At 45.2% G+C, this 21,243-nt stretch overlaps 1 protein-coding gene and 1 long non-coding RNA gene across 3 annotated transcripts in view; one reads left to right on the plus strand and one right to left on the minus strand.

Annotated features, from left to right (window-relative positions):
* LOC143792966 (uncharacterized) overlaps nt 1–6,492 on the minus strand; it is a 41,476-nt gene extending 34,984 nt beyond the window's left edge. Inside the window, exon 1 of the long non-coding RNA XR_013220011.1 lies at nt 6,370–6,492. This is a non-coding gene — a long non-coding RNA (uncharacterized LOC143792966). The remainder of the gene's footprint in view (nt 1–6,369) is intronic.
* A 131-nt stretch (nt 6,493–6,623) lies between these two features.
* The window catches only part of CLCN3 (chloride voltage-gated channel 3), a 146,296-nt gene continuing 131,676 nt past the window's right edge, over nt 6,624–21,243 (plus strand). Inside the window, exon 1 of one of the 2 annotated variants that reach the window (XM_077279495.1) lies at nt 6,624–6,811. The gene's annotated coding sequence lies outside the window, so the exon portion shown is untranslated. The remainder of the gene's footprint in view (nt 6,812–21,243) is intronic. The other variant, XM_077279492.1, reaches the window with a different exon arrangement.

Below are 21,243 nucleotides of genomic sequence, written 5' to 3' on the forward strand. Positions count from 1 at the left end.
ACAAAATGTGGAATATAAGAACACCCCACCCCCATACCTTAACCCACATGCCCCATCTTTTCTCCAAACACCACCTCAAAGTTTAGCCGGACCAGGAGGATGGGTATGTCCGCACTGTGGACAACAAAATCCAGACTGGAGAAATGATTGCCTAGCCTGTGGTACACCTAGACATGGCGCTGTACTTGCCCCTGTTAGGGTAGTACCAAGACCCTTTAGGGAACCTGGTGCTGACGGAGTAATGGGAACTAGATATCACCAAACTCGACAATATTTCCCTTGGTCCCCCGCTGAAGGCATGTCTCTCTTGCATAACGCACCAGATCCCACCCAGTGTCCAGTTAGATTTGCACAATATATACAGCAAATTATGCAGACTCACGCTGGAGTTTGGGCAGATGGAGAAGAATTATGTAGAATGAAAATGACTCCTGGACTCTTCCAGGAGCTATTAGCAAATCTACAGGTACATAGGCCCCAGGCAGGAGATGGTGCCTTACAAACGATAGAATCAGGTACGCAATTTGTAGATCACTTAATGGTTTTCATGAGGGAAAAACAGAGGCAGAGAGGAACAACGGGAGTGGTGGCTCAGAAATCTGGACAATCAGTAGACGAATATTATCTAAGTGTAGAAAATAATTTCAGAGATGAAGGCATGGATCTAACCGCTTCAGGAATGATGAGGTTAGTTACAAAAACCTTTATAGATGGATTGTCTCCAAAAGTGAAGGAAAAGCTTAAGGCCGCAACCCCTGATTGGAGAACCTTGGAAGACCCACACCTGGCTAGACAGAAAGCTGTAGGGATAGAAATGGACTTAAGAGAAAATTCTAAGCCAGTAAGAATTGCACAGGCTAATACTGGCTCTGCTAATCAAAAGTTTACTTGTCATTACTGTAAGAAGCCAGGACATTTCCAAAGGGAATGTAGGAAGAGAAAAGCAGATATAGATTCAGGAACCTTTGTACCCAAAAATAGGATAAATAACCCAGTGCCTGATCAAACAGACAGCTCAGAATGACTGAAGGTTATGCAGGTCTCTCTTCCTTCTAGAAGACCAATAATACAAGTTGAGGTTGAGGGTAAAAATGTACCTTTTCTGATAGATACGGGAGCAACATCCTCCATTTTAAATCAAGACTTTTTACCATATCCTGACAATATATCCTCAAAGGTAACATATGCAGAAGGGTATGATGGTAAAATTCAGGCATTGCCCTTTACAAAACCTTTAAATGTGAGCTTTGGCCCTAAAACCTTTGTATCCAAATTTTTATTTGCTAAAGGTGCACCTACCTGCTTGTTGGGTACTGATGTCTTAAGTAAAATGCACGCAAACATCCATTTTAGAGAAAATGGCACAGTTATGCTGACCATCCCTGAAGATGCAGAAACTCTGGAACAATATGTTAGAATACAGGCAATGGAGGATTTTCCCGAAATTTACACTCAACAAGCAAAAATTGACTTGTCTCGGGTTCCTGACAGCCTATGGGCAAAAGGAGACACTGATGTAGGATTCTTATCAGTAGCTCCTATACTGTTAGAAACTGCCCCGGGAACCATTTTACCTCAGCTTAGGCAATACCCCATCAGCGCCCAGCAAGAACTGGCGATTTCTCAACAAATTCAGGATTATGTGTTACAAGGTGTTTTGGTAGAAATCAGGTCACCCGCCAATACACCCTTATATCCTGTCAAAAAGAAAGTTTCCTCCAAAGAAACTATGGTGAAATATCGCATGGTGCACGACCTACGGGAAATCAATAAGGTTTTGGCACCGGTCACCCCTGTGGTACCGAATCCTCATACCTTACTGTCTCAAATTCCCAGCACTGCTGCATATTTTACGGTAATTGACTTATCAAACGCATTTTTTTCTGTGCCACTACATAAGAACTGTTGGCATTTGTTTGCCTTTACATTCAAGGGTAAACAATTAGCATGGACAAGATTGCCACAAGGTATGGTACACTCACCAACTTTGTACTCTGAAGCAATGCAGACCGTGCTGAAAAATTTCACCCCAGAACCAGGAGTAGTCATTCTACAGTATGTAGATGACTTACTTATTTGTTGCCCTGATGAGCAGACGGCAGTTACCTCAACTGTTAATTTCTTAATTTTCCTAGCGCAAGAAGGCTGTAAAGTAAATAGACAGAAACTCCAGGCTTGTCAACAAACAGTCGTGTTTTTAGGTCACTGCATATCACAGGGCATCAGACACCTCACACCTCAACGTACGGAAGCCATACGTAACATGCTTGAACCCAGGAATCACAAACAGCTGCGTGCTTTCCTGGGTATTGTTTCACACTGTAGACAGTGGATCATACATGCAAGTCAACTCATGCAGTCTTTATATGACTGTATTGCCAACACGCCATATTCACTCAGTGAAGAGGCTAAACAGTCATTTTCCTCTTTGAAAACAGCACTGGTATCAGCTCCGGCTTTGGGACTCCCAGACTACACTAAACCTTTTCAATTGATGGCAGCTGAGATATCCTCACATGCTACAGGGGTGCTCACACAAAAACATGGAAACAAACAGAGACCTGTGGCATACATATCAGCTCAGCTGGACCCTGTAGCTAGAGCCGCACCTTCTTGTGTAAGAGTAGTAGCTGCAATTTCACTGTTATTAGATAAAGCTTCTGAGATTGTTCTTGATCACCCACTTCTAGTTCAGACCACTCATGATGTACATGGCATTCTTAACCAGGTCCAACCTAAACATATTTCAATGGCCAGACACCTCCGTCTCCAATGTTCCCTACTACTGCCGCCCAACATTTCCTTTGCCAGGATTCAGACTCTTAATCTCGCGTCTTTGCTCCCTTTAGAGTCTGAGGGGGGTACCATACCTGAGGAAACTGCACTCTCCAACTCCTTTGACCCATCAGAGTCAATGCATGATTGTGTACAATTAATGGAACAAGAGACTCAGGGCTTACGTAATGTACGTGACAAGCCACTCTGTAATGCTACATTTGAACTTTTCATAGATGGCAGTAGATATGCAGATATGAATGGACAATTTCATACAGGTTATGCGGTAGTAACTCAGCATGAAGTGCTGAAAGCAGAACCTCTCCCTGCTAATCAGTCTGCACAAGAAGCAGAACTTATGGCATTAGTTGAAGCTCTAAAAATAGCCAAAGATCAGACAGCAAACATATACACTGATTCTAGATATGCACATGGCATTATTTTCGATTTTGGCGTAATATGGAGAGCCAGAGGTTATATGACTGCTTCAGGCCAACCTGTTAAACATGCCTCCCTCATTAGACAGATTCTGGAGGCAGCACAAGAAACTAAAGAAATAGCGGTGATAAAGGTAACTGCACATGTGAGACTCGACACCGAGGAAGCCAGGGGTAACGATAAAGCCGACAAAGCAGCAAAACAGGCAGCACGTAAACCCTTACATCATGCCCACACACTAGATAGCTCTGAAGATGATGAGGAGAGATTGAAGGAAGCTCAGAAACAGGTAGACGACGAAGAACGAGGGCAGTGGCAGAAAAAAGGGGCAGAAGATCAGCAAGGATTATGGAAAAAAGGAACTTTGTTGTGTTTACCCAGAGCCTGGTACCCCGCAGTGGCGAGTGACCTCCACCTACCTACGCATGTATCGGCAAACGGTATGACGCTCAAGGTAAAAGAAAGGTGGTTGGCTCCAGGCTTTGGTAATTTCGCTCGGAACATGTGTGCTGCATGCGCTATATGCCTGGCACACAATCCAGGTCAGACCATTAAAACCCCAACCAAGCATCATGTAAGACCACTGTATCCCTTTCAAAGACTCCAGATCGACTACATCCAGCTTCCTAGGTACAACGGATACGAATATGTGCTTGTGTGTGTGGACATGTTCTCAGGGTGGCCAGAGGCTTATCCAGTTCGTAAAGCCTCAGCAAAAACTACTGCCATTAAAATAGCACATGAACTGATACCCCGTTACGGCATGCCTGAGGTGATCGAGTCAGATAGGGGTACCCATTTTACTGGAGAAATATTCCAGAATGTTATGAAAATGTTGGGAGTAGAAAACCAGTTTCACACTCCGTATCACCCACAGAGTTCAGGTAAAGTGGAAAGATTAAATGGAACAATATAAAAATCCAGAAGGCCATGGCAGAAACAGGAAAGCCTTGGACCGAGTGTCTACCACTTGCCCTGTATTCCATCCGAAACGCCCCAAGGGGGAAGGCTAAGCTGTCACCACATGAGATTCTTTTTGGTAGAGCAGCAAATTTGGGTTGTTATTTTCCACAACAACTGATGTTGAATACTGAGACTTTAACTGCTTATGTACAAGAATTACAAAAACGTTTAACTAAAGTGCATTCGCAAGTTTTTGCTTCCCTTCCAGATCCAGAAAATCTCGAAGGAGGCCACAAGTTGGAACCTGGTGATCAAATCTACATGAAAAGACACACCAGAAAGACTCTGGAACCGAGATTTGACGGACCTTTCCAAGTCCTGTTAACAACTCCAACAGCAGTCAAGCTTGAAGGAAAGGCATCATGGATACATGCAAGCCATTGCAAAAAAGCAGTATAAGACTCATGATATTGATGTTAATAATGTTAACCTCAACGGAGGCATGGGAAAGATTGAATTCTCTAGCCCCTTTGAACAATAGATTCGTACAACATCATAGAAAATTAGTGCATGATTTGTTAAATAATACGCAACCCCTGGCAGATTGTTGGATCTGTACCCATTCACCAGTATCAGCCACAAGTATACCTTTTCTTTTCTTAACCCGGCCAATTGGTTCAGGGGGATCGGTGGGTGGGTTACCGGGATTATGCAAAGCCTAATACATACAGTTATAGTTATTGTAATTATATATGTATTATTCAAGGTTGTACTCAAGGGTATCTCGGTATGCACAAATAAATTTTGTGTAATGGATGCGAGAATATAAAGTTTTTTTTTTTTTTTTGTAACATCACAAAAAGAATGACTAAAATAATCGTCTATATGACAAGGTTTTGAATGGAATATGTCAAAGGGGGGATTGTGAAGAGCGGAACAAAAATGGTTACCTCAATGAACCAAAAAGAATTTGTGATCAATATTGACATGTCCATTCAAGGACATTTTAGCTATAGTGTGAAATCCTATTTTTTGTTTGTGAAACTATCACATAGCCGAAACTGTTTTTTTTTGTCTTCTCTTTTCTCTCTTTGCTTAAACAAGCAAAACTTGTATAACCACTGAAACTACCTGTACAACTATATAAAGAGGGGATAGCACCTTGAAGGCAGGCGTGCTTCAGAGACTTCCCAGTGATATACTATACGAGACGTGTCTTGTGTATTATTTCTGGTGATTCCCCACTTCCAAAGGCTTCTCCGATTGAGTGTGGTCCCGACAATATATAGTGGAGCAGGGTGTATAGTGGAGCAGTGTGTATGGTGGAGCAGTGTATAGTGGAGCAGGGTGTATAGTGGAGCAGTGTATAGTGGAGCAGGGTGTATAGTGGAGCAGTGTGTAGAGTGGAGCAGGGTGTAGTGGGGCAGTGTGTATAGTGGAGCAGTGTATAGTGGAGCAGTGTGTAGAGTGGAGCAGGGTGTAGTGGGGCAGTGTGTATAGTGGAGCAGTGTATAGTGGAGCAGTGTGTAGAGTGGAGCAGTGTATAGTGGAGCAGTGTGTATAGTGGAGCAGTGTATAGTGGAGCAGTGTATAGTGGAGCAGTGTATAGTGGAGCAGGGTGTATAGTGGAGCAGTATATATAGTGGAGCAGGGTGTAGTGGAGCAGGGTGTAGTGGAGCAGTGTGTAGTGGAGCAGTGTGAATAGTGGAGCAGTGTGTATAGTGGAGCAGTATATATAGTGGAGCAGTGTGAATAGTGGAGCAGTGTGTATAGTGGAGCAGTGTATAGTGGAGCAGTGTGTAGAGTGGAGCAGTGTGTATAGTGGAGCAGTGTGTAGAGTGGAGCAGTGTGTAGAGTGGAGCAGTGTGTAGAGTGGAGCAGTGTGTAGAGTGGAGCAGTGTGTATAGTGGAGCAGTGTGTATAGTGGAGCAGTATATATAGTGGAGCAGTGTGTAGAGTGGAGCAGTGTGTATAGTGGAGCAGTGTGTATAGTGGAGCAGTATGTATAGTGGAGCAGTATATATAGTGGAGCAGTGTGTAGAGTGGAGCAGTGTGTATAGTGGAGCAGTGTGTAGAGTGGAGCAGTGTGTAGAGTGGAGCAGTATGTATAGTGGAGCAGTGTGTATAGTGGAGCAGTGTGTAGAGTGGAGCAGTGTGTATAGTGGAGCAGTGTATAGTGGAGCAGTATATATAGTGGATCAGTCGTTCCATTGCAGCTCCAGTAAATAAATGTAATTGTATAGGTCTTCTTACACTAAGAAGGTATTAGGAGTCTGTTGCCATGGAGACGCATTGTTCAGCAGCCACCTGCAGCTGTGGGACATGTAGTTAGGACCATCCCAGGGTCACTGGTGGTTGATGACTTGCACTCCCGCGGACATGCCTGTGCTCAGCCCCACTGCCGCCATCACACCCTCCTCCCAGCACTCAGCTGATGGAGGAGGCCTTTCCTAGCAACACCCACTCCACCCTAGCAACAGCTTCAGCAGCTGCCCGGAAGCGGGGCCGGATGTGCAGTTCCTCCTCCCCCAGGTAGAGAAGCACAGGAGCCCATAGTGCGAACACTACTGCCCCCGTCTGACGACCCGCCGCCGACCACTGCCTCCCTCCGTGCATAGAGCACAAAGCCGAGGAGGGGAGGATGCGGCATACTGCGGCCGGGGGAGCAGGCAGCGGCCCCGGACACCCAGAGCAGGTAGGAGGCCCGGGACGTCTCCCACCTCACAGTGCAGCGGAGCGGGAGTCATCAGGTGGAGCGCGGTGTAGTGCTGGGGATGGCTGCCAGGTGACGGAGAGCAGCAGCCATCAGTCCCCTAATGTCCGGCTGTGCCAGGAGATATATGGCTGTACCCTGCCAGCCACTTACCCCACCGGCCACTTACCCCACCGGCCACTTGCTTTACCCCGCCAGTCACTTTACCCCGCCGGCCACTTGCTTTACCCTGCCAGTCACTTTACCCTGTTGGCCACTTGCTTTACCCTACCGGTCTCTTAGGCTACATTCACACTAGTCCGTCGGTACAGGCCGTCGCAAACCGTCGGCCCAACGTACCGACGGACAGTGTGTTAAAGTAGCACAACGTGGGCAGCGGATCCAGTTTTACAACGCATCCGCTGCCCATTGTGAGTTCCGGGGAGGAGGGGGCGGAGTTTCAGCCGTGCATGCGCTGTCAAAAATGGCGGACACGACACACAAAAAGTTACATGGAACATTTTTTGTGCCGATGGTCCGTCAAAACACGACGCATCTGTCGCACGATGGATGCTACGTGTAGCCATGCGTCGCTAATGAAAGTCTATGGAGAAAAACGCATCCTGCGGGCAACTTTGCAGGATGCGTTTTTTCTCCAAAACGATGCATTGCGACGTACATCGAATGACGCTAGTGTGAAAGTAGCCTTACTTTACCCCGCCGGCCTCTGACTTTGCCCCGCCGGCCTCTGACTTTGCCCCGCCGGCCTCTGACTTTGCCCCGCCGGCCTCTGACTTTGCCCCGCCGGCCTCTGACTTTACCCCGCCGGCCTCTGACTTTACCCCGCCGGCCTCTGACTTTACCCCGCCGGCCTCTGACTTTACCCCGCCGGCCTCTGACTTTACCCCGCCCGCCACTTGCTGCCTCCTGCTATTGCGGGTTGCACAACTTTCTTTCCCCATAGCAGTCAGTAGGAACGTCCTGTCACCTTCTCGGGTCCTGTATAAGTGAGAGGTAATGAGGAGAACTAGGAAAGAGCCTGGAAGAAGCTCCGCCATTGATGTCCAGTGTTTAATATAGTTTTTGTTGCTGGGTTAACAACATGAGCTCAGTGGGGGGGCGACACCCGTCCCACCCCGGCCTCCATGTATTAGCACTTATGAGCTCCTTTCACAGTGTAGCATCTGCTGCCAGGTCCTGCAGAGCATCTGTTAATAATAAGTGGTGTTCTGCAGCACCTGGCAGCGGTCGCTACGGTATGGACAAATAACAGCTGATCATTGGGGTGTCGGAACCAATCAGATATTGATCAACTATCCTATGAAAATGGTATTAATCTGCAGTGATTGGGTACGCCATTAACCTCTTCTTGATGGGGCAATTTTTCATTTTCGTATTTTCCTCCCACTCTTCCAAGAGCCATATTTTTCCCCTTCCACATAGCCAGATGAGGGCTTGTCTTTTCCAGTTGTGCTTTTAAATGACATCATTCACTTTATCATGTGATGCTCTGGGAAGCGGGAAAAAGATTCCAAGCACTTGAAATTGTAAAAATAAGTCCAATTCCCCAATTGTTTTTTTTTTTTTTTTTTTAATTTACCATATGGTAAGACTGACGTGGCAATCTGATTCTCCAGGTCAGTAGGACTGTGTAGATGTCAAACGTCCCATCTTTCTCTTGCGTGATTAGGATCACGCCAAGAAGCCCCCTTCTATATTGTTGGTGTGTCTCCCCTGATGATCTACCCAAGACAACTCGCTGGGAGTATTGCGGTTGGGGACAGAGCATGAACAGTCCACTGCTGCGCCCTTGTGGCGGGGTATTGTTCGGCCATAGATGAAAGCCTCCTCCAAGACGCCACATCCGCATACAGCGCATATGGTACGCAGAACGCATGCGGAAGTAGGCGGAGCTTAAGGGAGGACGTACACAGACCGGCAAGTGTGAACTCGGCCTTAGGCCGGTTTCACACGTCAGTGATTCCGGTACGTGAGGTGTAAGTTTTCTCACGTACATGAAGACACTGACACACGTAGACACATTAAAAGCAATGTGTCTTTGCACATGTCAGCGTGTTTTCGCGGACCGTGTGTCCGCGTGCAAAACACGGAGACATGTCAGTGTTCGTGGGAGCGCACGGATCACACGGACCCATTAAAGTCAATGGGTCCGTGTAAAACACGTACCGCACACGGATGCTGTCCGTGTGCAGTCCGTGTGCCGTGCAGGAGACAGCGCTACAGTAAGCGCTGTCCCCCCAGCGTGGTGCTGAAGCCCCCATTCATTTCTTCTCTCCCATAGGGGTGGAGCCGCATATTCATGACTGTAATGGGCGGCACCACGTGACCGCTCATACAGGAGAAACTGCGGCGCGGAGAGGACGCTTCGAGGGAGCCGGGTGAGTATTTTCTTTCCAGGGGTGGGGTGGGGGGGTGTAAACAAAGATCTTTATTTCTACCGCAAAAAAAACCAAAATACAATGATTTTTCATTTCTTCTCTCCAGCGAACGCTGCTGGAGAGAAGAAATGAATGGGGGCTTCAGCACCACGCTGGGGGGACAGCGCTTACTGTAGCGCTGTCTCCTGCACGGTCTGTGTGGTACCCAGTCGGCACACGGCTGCCGCATGTGTGCCACACTGATGTGCCACGTGAGCTCACGGACACGGATAACTCCGGTACCGATTTTTCCGGTACCGGAATTATCTGGACTTGTGGGACAGGCCTTAGAGGAGAAAGTTCCTAATGCTTATGAATTTCTACCAAGGCGCTGGTCTGTGAGCTGTTTATTGTATAGATGTATCTGTGAACATTACGGAGATCCTTGCCACCTGTTTGTGATTGGAGCCGCCCCTCACCCACTGGTTTTCATTCACTCATCACTGTCCTATAGTGGTGTATTTTTCATATATTTGGGTCTTTTTGGTGTGTTTTTTTTAGTTTTTTTTGGCTGTTTTTCATTGACCTTAAGAGCTCTTTTTATCTTGAACCATTAAAAGTTATATTTTATCTACATATCTACCTTGCTTTTTCACCTTATAAGTTGATTGCTAGATCCGTTGGCCTTTTCAGGATGTCAAACGTGTAGTTTTATTTTTTCGTTTAAGTGGTGAAAAAAATTATTCAGTAATACAGTACAGACCAAAAGTTTGGAAACACCTTCTCATTTAAAGATTTTTTTTCTGTATTTTCATGACTATGAAAATTGTACATTCACACTGAAGGCATCAAAACTATGAATTAACACATGTGGAATTATATACTTAACAAAAAAGTGTGAAACAACTGAAATTATGTCTCATATTCTAGGTTCTTCAAAGTAGCCACCTTTTGCTTTGATGACTGCTTTGCACACTCTTGGCATTCTCTTGATGAGCGTCAAGAGGTAGTCACCGGAAATGGTCTTCCGACAATCTTGAAGGAGTTCCCAGAGATGCTTAGCACTTGTTGGCCCTTTTGCCTTCACTCTGCGGTCCAGCTCACCCCAAACCATCTCGATTGGGTTCAGGTCTGGTGACTATGGAGGCCAGGTAATCTGGCGTAGCACCCCATCACTCTCCTTCTTGGTCAAATAGCCCTTACACAGCCTGGTGGTGTGTTTGGGGTCATTGTCCTGTTGAGAAATAAATGATGGTCCAACTAAACGCAAACCGGATGGAATAGCATGCCGCTGCAAGATGCTGTGGTAGCCATGCTGCTTCAGTATGCCTTCAATTTTTTATAAATCCCCAACAGTGTCACCAGCAAAGCACCATCACACCACCTCCTCCATGCTTCACGGTGGGAACCAGGTATGTAGAGTCCATCCGTTAACCTTTTCTGCGTTGCACAAAAACACGGTGGTTGGAACCAAAGATCTCAAATTTGGACTCGTCAGACAAAGCACAGATTTCCACTGGTCTAATGTCCATTCCCTGTGTTCTTTAGCCAAAGAAGTCTCTTCTGCTTGTTGCCTGTCCTTAGCAGTGGTTTCCTAGCAGCTATTTTCTCATGAAGGCCTGCTGCACAAAGTCTCCTCTTAACAGTTGTTGTAGAGATGAGTCTGCTGCTAGAACTCTGTGTGGCATTGACCTGGTCTCTAATCTGAGCTGCTGTTAACCTGCGATTTCTGAGGCTGGTGACTAGGATAAATTTATCCTCAGAAGCAGAGGTGACTCTTGGTCTTCCTTTCCTGGGGCGGTCCTCATGTCATTCCAGTTTCTTTGTAGCGCTTGATGGTTTTTGCCACTACACTTTCAAAGTTTCCCCAATTTTTCAGACTGACTGACCTTCATTTCTTAAAAGTAATGATGGCCACTCGTTTTTCTTTACTTAGCTGCTTTTTTCTTGCCATAATACAAATTCTAACCGTCTATTCAGTAGGACTATCAGCTGTGTATCCACCAGACTTCTGCACAACACAACTGATGGTCCTAACACCATTTATAAGGCAAGAAATCCCACATATTAAACCTGACAGGGCACACCTGTGAAGTGAAAACCATTTCCGGTGACTACCTCTTGAAGCTCATCAAGAGAATGCCAAGAGTGTGCAAATCAGTCATCAAAGCAAAAGGGCTATTTTGAAGAACCTAGAATATAAGACATAATTTCAGTTGTTTCACACTTTTTTGTAAGTATATAATTCCACATGTGTTATTTCGTAGTTTTGATGCCTTCAGTGTGAATGTACAATTTTTGTAGTCATGAAAAATCTTTAAATGAGAAGGTGTGTCCAAACTTTTGGTCTGTACTGTATGTGTAAAAAAAAAAAAAAAAAAAATTTTCCTTGTGTCCCCATTTTTGAGACATGTAACGTTTTAATTTTTCGGGGTCTGGGTAATTATTTTTTGTGCCTTAAATTGACTTTTTTTACTGATACCATGTTGGAGAAGATACAATGTTTTGATCGCTTCTTATTGCATTTTATTTCAATGTTGCGACGGCCAAAATAGGAAAACAAACTGCCAGAATTTTGTTTCCTTTTTATTCCGTTTACTAATTAGATTAGTTTATTTAATATTTTGATAGATCAGACTTTTACAAGTGCAGTGATACCAAATATTTGGTTTGGGTTTTTTTTAATGGAGCAAAAGTGGGATATTTTATACTTTTGCATTATTTATTTATTTATTTATTTATTTTATTTTTTTACTGTATCGCTTTGTGCTGTACAGAGCAGTGAAAATCACAATCGCCAGTTAAATGCCTTCATTCACAGGACCCATCGGCACCTCGCAATCACTTAACGGGTGCGTATAATTACATATCCTCTGCTTGTGTGTGTAAAATGCCGCTGTTAGAGATCGATAGTGGCATTTAATGGGTTAACAGCCTCGGGCTTTGCTCCACTCCACCCATGGCTGTCAGAGGCATATGATGGTTGATTATATCAGCCATCATCTGCTGGGATACATACAAGGTTGGCTTGCAAGCCTGCTTCAAAGTCAAGTACACGACGTAACTATACGTCTTATGTCACAATGAGGTTAAAGGCTATGTGCACACATCAGGATTTCTTGCAGAAATTTCCTGAACAAAACCGCACATTTTCTGCAAGAAATCCGCATGTGGATTTTTTGCGGCTTTTTTGCGTATTTCTCGCGTTTTTTGCGTATTTTTTGCGTTTTTTTCCGGAGGTTCTGGGATGCAATAATATAGTGGAAATTCCGCAAAAAATCCGCAAAATTGATGAACATGCTGCGGAAAAAAGCGCAACATATGCACAAAAATTGCGGAATGCATTATAAATGATGGGATGCATATGTATGCGTATTTTAAGTGTTTTTATAGCGAAAAAAACGCGAAAAATCCTGAAAGTGTGCACACAGCCAAAGGATCATCTTCAATTTTTTTTTTTTTTTTTTTTGCATAACATAACATTGCAAACGCTTGTAAAACGAGCAACTTTGCAGTGTATTTATCAAAATTCCCATCTGTTCTCAAGAATGGAGGACTTTATAATTTTATGTTTGGCTTGTTTCCTAGTTTAGTGGCTAAAGCTCCAGTCTATCAGCGATGACCAATCGTGCCATAGAACTGATAAGGAGCTGGAGCGCACTGTTAGCTCCTGATCCAGCCGGCTTCAGTGTTCCTGCCCTTTTCCAACACTGCAGAGGCAAACCTGTCTGATCTAGCAGGATCGGGAGTTTGGGCTGGTAGTACAGGGATGCCGCTGGTCCGAACTGTTGATCAAGCAGGCGCACACATTCGTAAAAATAAATTCAGACCACCTATAATAAGTGTAATTTCTCTTACCCCCATGACTGCACCACAGAGAGAGGGATCCGCCCTCAGGGACAGGAAACCCACAGGTTAAAAAGGCGGGACCTCTCTTCCACCTCAGTTCAGTTTCCTGTCCCTGGCGGGGAACCTACAGGTGAACATACCTGCATCGTGGGACACCGGGGACCATCTGACCGGATTCAAGCAGCAGGGGGCCCTGCCGCGGTCAAGGTGGATCTTCGTCCCCGAGGGCACAATCCGGGGTCGGCGGGCCCTGAGTAGGTGCAGGGAAGAGGCAGTGAAGAGGAATCCGGTCTGCCTCTTCCCTTTTTATCACACGACCGGTAATAGGTAGCGGCAGCTACCTGGTAAATTACCGCCGGTCGGGGGCCCTGGGAGGGATGGTGGCGGCGGCCACCGACAGGAACAGACGATATGGAGGCAGCGGTGGCACTTCCGATACCCCCAGGCGCCGGCGGCCAGCATGGCGGCAGAGGCTCTAGTGGTGCGCGAGACTGGCCGCAGTTTAGTGCGCAGGCGCAGCGGGAGTACTTCTGGGTCAGCGCAGGGGCGCATGGAAACTGGAAGCTAATGGCGCTGCGGGCGGGGGATTTAAACAGCTGAGTGGATCAGAGCAACCCGCAGAAGAAATTCTGCAACCCCTACCGAAAAAACGGCCGCAGCAGGACCCGCAACCACAGCCTACTCAGCGCCACAGCTCTGGATCACAACGCAGCAGAGGCTCCACTGGATCCAGAAGGAAGGCAACGGTTCAAATTGAGGACGCATCTCCAAGACCTGAACCGGTACCTCCCTCATATCAGGAGGGTAAGTGAACTCCGTGAATGTACATATTCTAAATGGGGTTTTTGTTGTGTCCATAGGGAAAGAAATGTACGGGGAAAACTAAGCACAAAGTCTGTGCAATCTGCTCTGCAGATTTACCTACCACATGGGTCAAAAAACTTTGTGCGATTTGCATAGAGAGAACTTTAAGTGAAGAATCCCCAAGATTTGTATCCGACCTTAAAGAACTGATTAAATCTCAAGTGGAAGATGCGTTGGAAAACGCAAAAAGCCTTAAAAGGAAACGCAAATCGAGACGTAAATCCCCGGATCCCAGTTCTAGTGAGGAACACAGTATCCAATATAGTTCTGATAGTTCCCTGTCCTCGTCATCATCCTCGACATCGTCAGAGAGTGGTCGTAACTGTTTCCCTATAGAAGAAACAGATGCGCTAATAAAAGCGGTTAGAACAACTATGGGGCTGGCAGACACTCGGTCTAAAAAAACGGCAGATCTTATGTTCAGCGGCTTAGAGCAGAGAAAACGTCGGGCATTTCCGTTGAATGAAAAAATACAGACCCTAATAAAAAAAGAGTGGAAGAGGCCAGACAAGAAAGTCCTAGCCCCAAAGAGAAAATATCCGTTCGACGACCCTGCATGTTCTTCTTGGGGAAAAGCACCTAAAATAGATGTCGCTATTGCGAAGGCCTCTAAAAAAATTTGCGTTACCCTTTGAGGATATGGGGACCCTTAAGGACCCTATGGACAAGAAGGCCGAGGTGTTCTTAAAAGGCTCCTGGGAAGCAGCTAGCGGGGGTTTAAAACCAGGAATAGCCGCTACATGCACGGCAAGAGCATTGATGGTGTGGCTGGACCACCTAGAGTCTGAATTGAACAAAACCTCACGGGAAACAATATTGGATTCTGTGTCGGTAATGAGGGGTGCTGCTGCATATTTGGCAGACGCTTCCATAGACTCTGTGAGACTGACAGCAAGGTCAGCTTCATTTTTGAATGCAGCCAGAAGAGCATTATGGCTCAAATGCTGGCCAGGAGACCTACAAACAAAAGCAAAATTATGCTCCATACCATGTGAGGGAGAATTTTTGTTTGGGCCTACCCTAGATGACATCCTCGAGAAGGCCGTAGACAAAAAGAAAGCCTTCCCAGGGTTTCTTAACCAATCTTACAAACGGCCCTTTCGGGTAGGAAGTTCATGCATAAACGCCCTCCAAAAAAACAAAAAGGATGGGAAGATAAAAGATTTAAAGGCAAAGGCTTCATGTTTAACAAACCGGACAACAAGAAGCAATCCCAATGAAGGTGCGCCCCAGGTGGGAGGAAGACTAAAATACTTCCTTCAAGCCTGGGAAAAAATATCAGGGAGCGAGTGGACACTCAGTATAATAAGGACAGGTCTAAAATTGAGATTCTATACAATGCCACACAACCATTTCGTGATAACACCACAGAGAAAATTAGAGGTCGAACAACTGGCCCTACAAAAGGAAATATACAGTCTCCTCACAAAGAATGTCCTACAGGAGGTCCCACAACAGGAGAAAGATACAGGATTTTGTTCTCCTCTTTTTCTCCGAACAAAGCCAGATGGGACATTCAGGACGATAATAAACCTGAAAAAATTAAACAAATATCTAGTGACCCAAAGTTTCAAGATGGAAACAATAAAAACCTATGTCAGATCCCTTCATCCTTCTTGTTTCATGACTGTAGTCGATCTGAAAGACTCATACTATCATGTGCCTATCCATCCCAGTTACCAGAAATACCTCAGAGTGGCGGTGATAATGCAAGGGGAACTGAAACATTATCAGTTCAGATCTCTCCCATTCGGCCTTGCTATAGCCCCGAGAGTATTTACGAAACTGATGGCAGAAGTGATGGCCCATATAAGGGAGCAAGACGTGCTAATAGTCCCATATCTGGACCATCTCCTGGTAGTGGGCAGATCCTCACACCATTGCAGTCAACAGCTAGACAAGGTGATGACAGCCTTGTCAAATTTGGGTTGGATGTTGAATCTAGAGAAATCCAGAATTATTTCAGTACAAATACAACAGTACTTAGGAATAATGATAGATTCGACAAAACAAGAATGTCGTCTTCCAGGGACGAAAGTTACCAACATGATACAACTAATAACTCAAATAAGGCTTTCTCCAGTCATCACTTCACGGAAGGCAATGTCTGTGTTAGGGTCAATGACAGCCTGTATGCCAGCAGTCCAATGGGCCCAGTACCATTCCAGAGATTTCCAGTGGGAGATACTAGAAGCACAACTCCGATTAAAAGGGGATTTAGAAAAGCGCTTAAAAATCTCCTCACGAACAATATGTTCCCTAGGTTGGTGGATAGACCCGACCAACTTAACCAGGGGGGTTCCATGGGTATTGCCAGTTTCGGTAACCCTAACCATGGATGCGAGCCCATGGGGTTGGGGGGCTCATTTGAAAGATCAAATTGCCCAAAGCCCTTGGTCAGAAACAGAAAAACTATGTTCATCAAACATGAAAGAACTCTTGGCGGTAAAATACGCACTCGAACACTTCCTAGTTTTCCTCCGTTCCCACCATGTAAGAGTACTATCAGACAACAGGGTGGTGGTGGCATACCTCAATCACCAGGGGGGAACAAGGTCCCGCTCGTTGATGGAAGTGACAAAATCTATCTTGACATTGGCAGAAGCAAATCTGTCTTCTCTGTCAGCCCTTCACATCAAAGGGACAGAGAACCAGGCGGCAGATTTTTTAAGCAGAACACTGTTAAGACAGGGGGAATGGGAGTTGAACCAAGAGATATTCAACCGCATTGTAGCTTGCTGGGGAATACCGGAAATAGATTTGTTCGCAAACTATCTAAACCGCAAAACACAGGCATTTTGCTCAATCGACCCACGGGGGAACCCAGTGACCCTAGATGCTTTTCTGATTCCCTGGAACTTCCAACTGGCTTATGCCTTTCCTCCGATAGCATTAATTCCATTAGTTCTGAAGAAAATCCGGGAGGACAGGGCAAGAGTGATTTATGATAGCCCCGTTCTGGCCAAAGAGAGCGTGGTTTCCATCGTTACGCTTGATGTCGGTAACAGAGCCATGGGTTCTCCCGGATATCCCAAATCTTCTACGCCAAGGGCCAATAAACCATCCACGAGTAAAAAAACCTGCACATGACAGCATGGAATTTGAGCGGGAACTTTTAGCAAAAAAGGGGTTTTCCTCAAATTTAATTTCAACACTCTTGTCCAGTAGGAAACCAGTAACTACCAGAGCATATGGCAAGGTCTGGAAGGAGTTCCTCTCTAATCCAAATGTCAGTGTGTCGGGGAAAATCCCAATTAAGGAAGTGCTAGAATTCCTTCAAAAAGGATTAGAAAAAGGGTTAGCAACAAGTACCCTTAAAGTTCAAATTGCAGCATTGGGTGCCTTATACAACTGTGACCTAGCAGGGAATCACTGGATAAAAAGGTTTGTAAAAGCCTCAATTAGGTCTAAACCAGTCATACACCACACCTCGCCTCCCTGGGACCTAAACCTGGTACTTTCTGCACTCACGAAAGCGCCTTTTGAACCCTTGTCTCAAGCTTCCTTAAAGATAATCTCCCTGAAAACCTCTCTCCTGGTAGCATTAACCTCAGGCCGCAGAATTAGTGACTTGCAGGCTCTCTCAGCTTACCCGCCTTTACCCCAGATACTAGAGGATAGAGTAGTCCTTAGGACTGACCCGTCTTACCTGCCCAAGGTAGCATCACGTTTTCATAGATCTCAGCAAATATCCTTATCATCGTTTTTCCCAAATCCCAAAAACGAAAAAGAGAAGTCACTACACACACTAGATCTTAAGAGATGCTTGACCCAATATATAACAGCTACAAGGGAGTGTAGGAAAGGCTGGTCTCTGTTTGTCTGTTTTCAGGGTCCAAATAAAGGGCACAAAGCGTCAAAAGCAACATTGGCGAGATGGGTAAGGGAGGCTATCGCTCTAGCATACGCCTTGTCCAATGAAGCCGCTCCAGAAGGGATCAAAGCTCATTCAACCAGATCGATATCAACCTCTTGGGCAGGAGCATCGATCGACCAGATATGTAGAGCAGCCACTTGGTCTTCTCCCTCTACATTTTTTAAATACTACCAACTGGACCTATCCTGTTCTTCAGACCTAACCTTTGGTAGGAGGGTTCTGGAGGCAGTAATCCCACCCTAATATACATTCTATGAAATTCTCTCCGTGGTGCCGTCATGGGGGTAAGAGAATATCGTAGTTACTCACCGATAACTGTATTTCTCTGATCCCATGACGGCACCCGTATATTCCCTCCCTTTCACGTGTGGGTGTGCACACTACTAATGTTGAGTCACGAGGTGTCGGGGGGGGAAAAAAAGGAAAGATTTAATTATTTTGTTGTTTAATAACCATTTAAGTTACAGCTGAAGTCCTGTCAAGGCTCTGTAAACCAAACTGAGGTGGAAGAGAGGTCCCGCCTTTTTAACCTGTGGGTTTCCTGTCCCTGAGGGCGGATCCCTCTCTCTCCGTGGTGCCGTCATGGGATCAGAGAAATACCGTTATCGGTGAGTAACTACGATATTTATATCAGACCACAGACAAGGCCCCATAAATATTTCAGCACTGTAAATGATTCATATTGATGCTATGGACTTTAAAAAAAAATAATTACATTTAAATAATTGATGTGAATGTCCCTGCCATGATAAAAGTCTTGATTACTGAACCTTGTGGTTACCTCCATGCTGATTCTCAGCAGCCTCAGGTGCCATCGCATGCTACGTCCTGGCGCTGCCGCTCATTAGGAATGAATGCAATGTGGAAGGAAAAAATTAGCATTTTACTTTTTACAAAAAATGTTTTACTCTAGCCCCAATTTTTTCTATTTTCACAAGGGTAACAGGAGAAATTGGACCCCAAAACGTGTTGCACAATTTCTCCTAAGTAGGCTGATAATGTGGGGGAAAACTGCTGTTTGGGTGCATGGCAGGGCTCAGAAGGGAAGCGGCACGTTTGTCCTTCTGAACTAAAAAATGTCTGGAATCGAGAGCGGATGACATGCAGCGTTTGGAGAATCCCTGATGTGCCTAATCAGTGGAAACTCTCCACAAGTGACCCCATTTTGAAACTAGACCCATCAATGAATTTATCTAGACGTGTGGTGAGCATCTTGAACCACCACGTGCTTAACAAAAGTTTACAAAATTGAACTGGAAATATGCAAACGCCTTTTTTCATTTTCACAAGGATAGGAGAAAATGGATCCCAAAATTTGTTGTGCAATTTCCACTGAGTATGCCAGTTCCCCATATGCAGTCAAAAACTACTTTTGAGGCACTATGCAAAGCTCAAAGGGAATGAGCACCATATTATTGTGCAGATTTCACTGTTATGGTTTGAGGGTGCCATGACCCACTGGGAGAGCCCCTGAGGTTCCAGAACAGCAGAACTCCGCCATAAGTGACCCCATTTTTACAAACTACACCTCTGAATGAATTAATCTAGGGGTGCAGTGATCATATTGACACCACAGGTTTGTAACAAAATGTTATACCATTGGGCAGTGAAGAAAAAATAATTTAATTTTTACCATCAAAATTTTGTTTTTGCCCCAGATTTTACATTTTCACACAGGAAATGGGTAAAAATGGCACCAAAATTTCTCACACAATTTCTGCTGAACGTAGAAATACCCCATATCTGGCTGTACAGTACTGCTTAGACATACGGAGTGACTCGGGAGGGACGGAGCGCTATTTGCTTCCTGGAGCACAGATTTTACTTGAATAGTTTTCAAACTCCGTATATAGAGCCCCTAAGTGCCAGGAGAGCAGAATCCCCCCTCAAGTGACTCCATTTTGGAAATTATCCCTTTGGGAATTTTACAGGTGTAGTGATGATTTTGACTTGATTTTCCATAAACAAGCAGCAGTGGATGTTGCTGATTAAAAATTGCAAACCGCCGTTGTAGTGACCAGTACATTGTAGTCCCTAGCTTATGCTTCTAGAGATACGCACCCATAAATTAGGCGGACTCTCATCGCTGCAAAAATGCCAAACATGTGGACACTAAATTTGGGGCTCAGGAGGGACAGGGGCATTTGGATTTGGGAGCACAGAATTTGCTGGAATTCTTTTGAGGGGGTGAAGAGCAATAGCGCTTTTCCACAGCCTTTTTACTACCAATAGCGTGGAAGCCACCTATATTTCCATTAACGGATGACAAACCTGAGTGGGGATTTGCTTTTTTATCCGCCGCTCTACTCTGAACAATTACTTTGCGATTTAATCTCCAAGTGACGTGATTCATATGAAACCCCCAAGGGATATGGAATTTGGGATATGCCCGCTGTATAAGACGGGGGTCATCTTATACGCCCAGTCATCTTAGGGCCTGTTTCCACTTGCGAGAAACACGTCCGTGTCTCGCATGTGGAAACCAAGCTCTGGCGCCGGCACTTTGAAGCGGAGCGTGCAGCTCCATGTGTTCCTATGTGGCCGCACGCTCGGCTCCCAAGTGCCGGCGCCACAGCTTGGTTTCCACATGCGAGACACGGACGTGTTTCTCGCAAGTGGAAACAAGCCCTTATACTGCGTGTGGTTCCCAGGGTCTGAAGGAGAGGAGACTCTTTTTCAGGCCCTGGGATCCATATTCATGTAAAAAATAAAGAATAAAAATAAAAAATATGGATATACTCACCCCTCCGAGAAGCCTGGCTGTCACCGCTGCAAGCGTCTGCCTCCATTCCTAAGAATTGCAGAGTGTGAAAGACCTTCGATGACGTCACGGTCTTGTGATTGGTCCGTGACCGCTCATGTGACCGGTCACCTGACCGTGACGTCATCGAAGGTCTTTCACACTCTGCAATTCTTACGAACGGAGGCAGACGCAGCGGTGACAGCCAGGCTTCTCGGAGGGGTGAGTATATCCATATTTTTTATTTTTATTCTTTATTTTTTACATGAATATGGATCCCAGGGCCTGAAGGAGAGTTTCCTCTCCTTCAGACCCTGGGAACATCCAGGATCTCTCCCTGCACACGCCGTACCCGGCGTATAAGACGACCCCTGACTTTTGGGACAATTTTTAGGGGTTAAAAAGTCGTCTTATACGCCGGAAAATACGGTCTGTGTGTGTATGAATGTGTGTGTGTGTATATGTATGTATGTATGTATGTGTATATATATATATATATATATATATATATATATATATATATATATATATATATATATATATATATATATATATATATATATATATATATATATATATATATATATATAGAGAGAGAGAGAGAGATATAAGATATATATATATATCTATCTTATATCTCTATCTATCTATCTATCTATCTATCTATCTATCTATCGGGTACTTCCGTCTGTTTGTCTGTCTGCAACTTCCGTAACGGAAATCCAGC

The sequence above is a fragment of the Ranitomeya variabilis genome, chromosome 1 (assembly GCF_051348905.1).
Source record: "Ranitomeya variabilis isolate aRanVar5 chromosome 1, aRanVar5.hap1, whole genome shotgun sequence".
NCBI classification, from domain to species: domain Eukaryota; kingdom Metazoa; phylum Chordata; class Amphibia; order Anura; family Dendrobatidae; genus Ranitomeya; species Ranitomeya variabilis.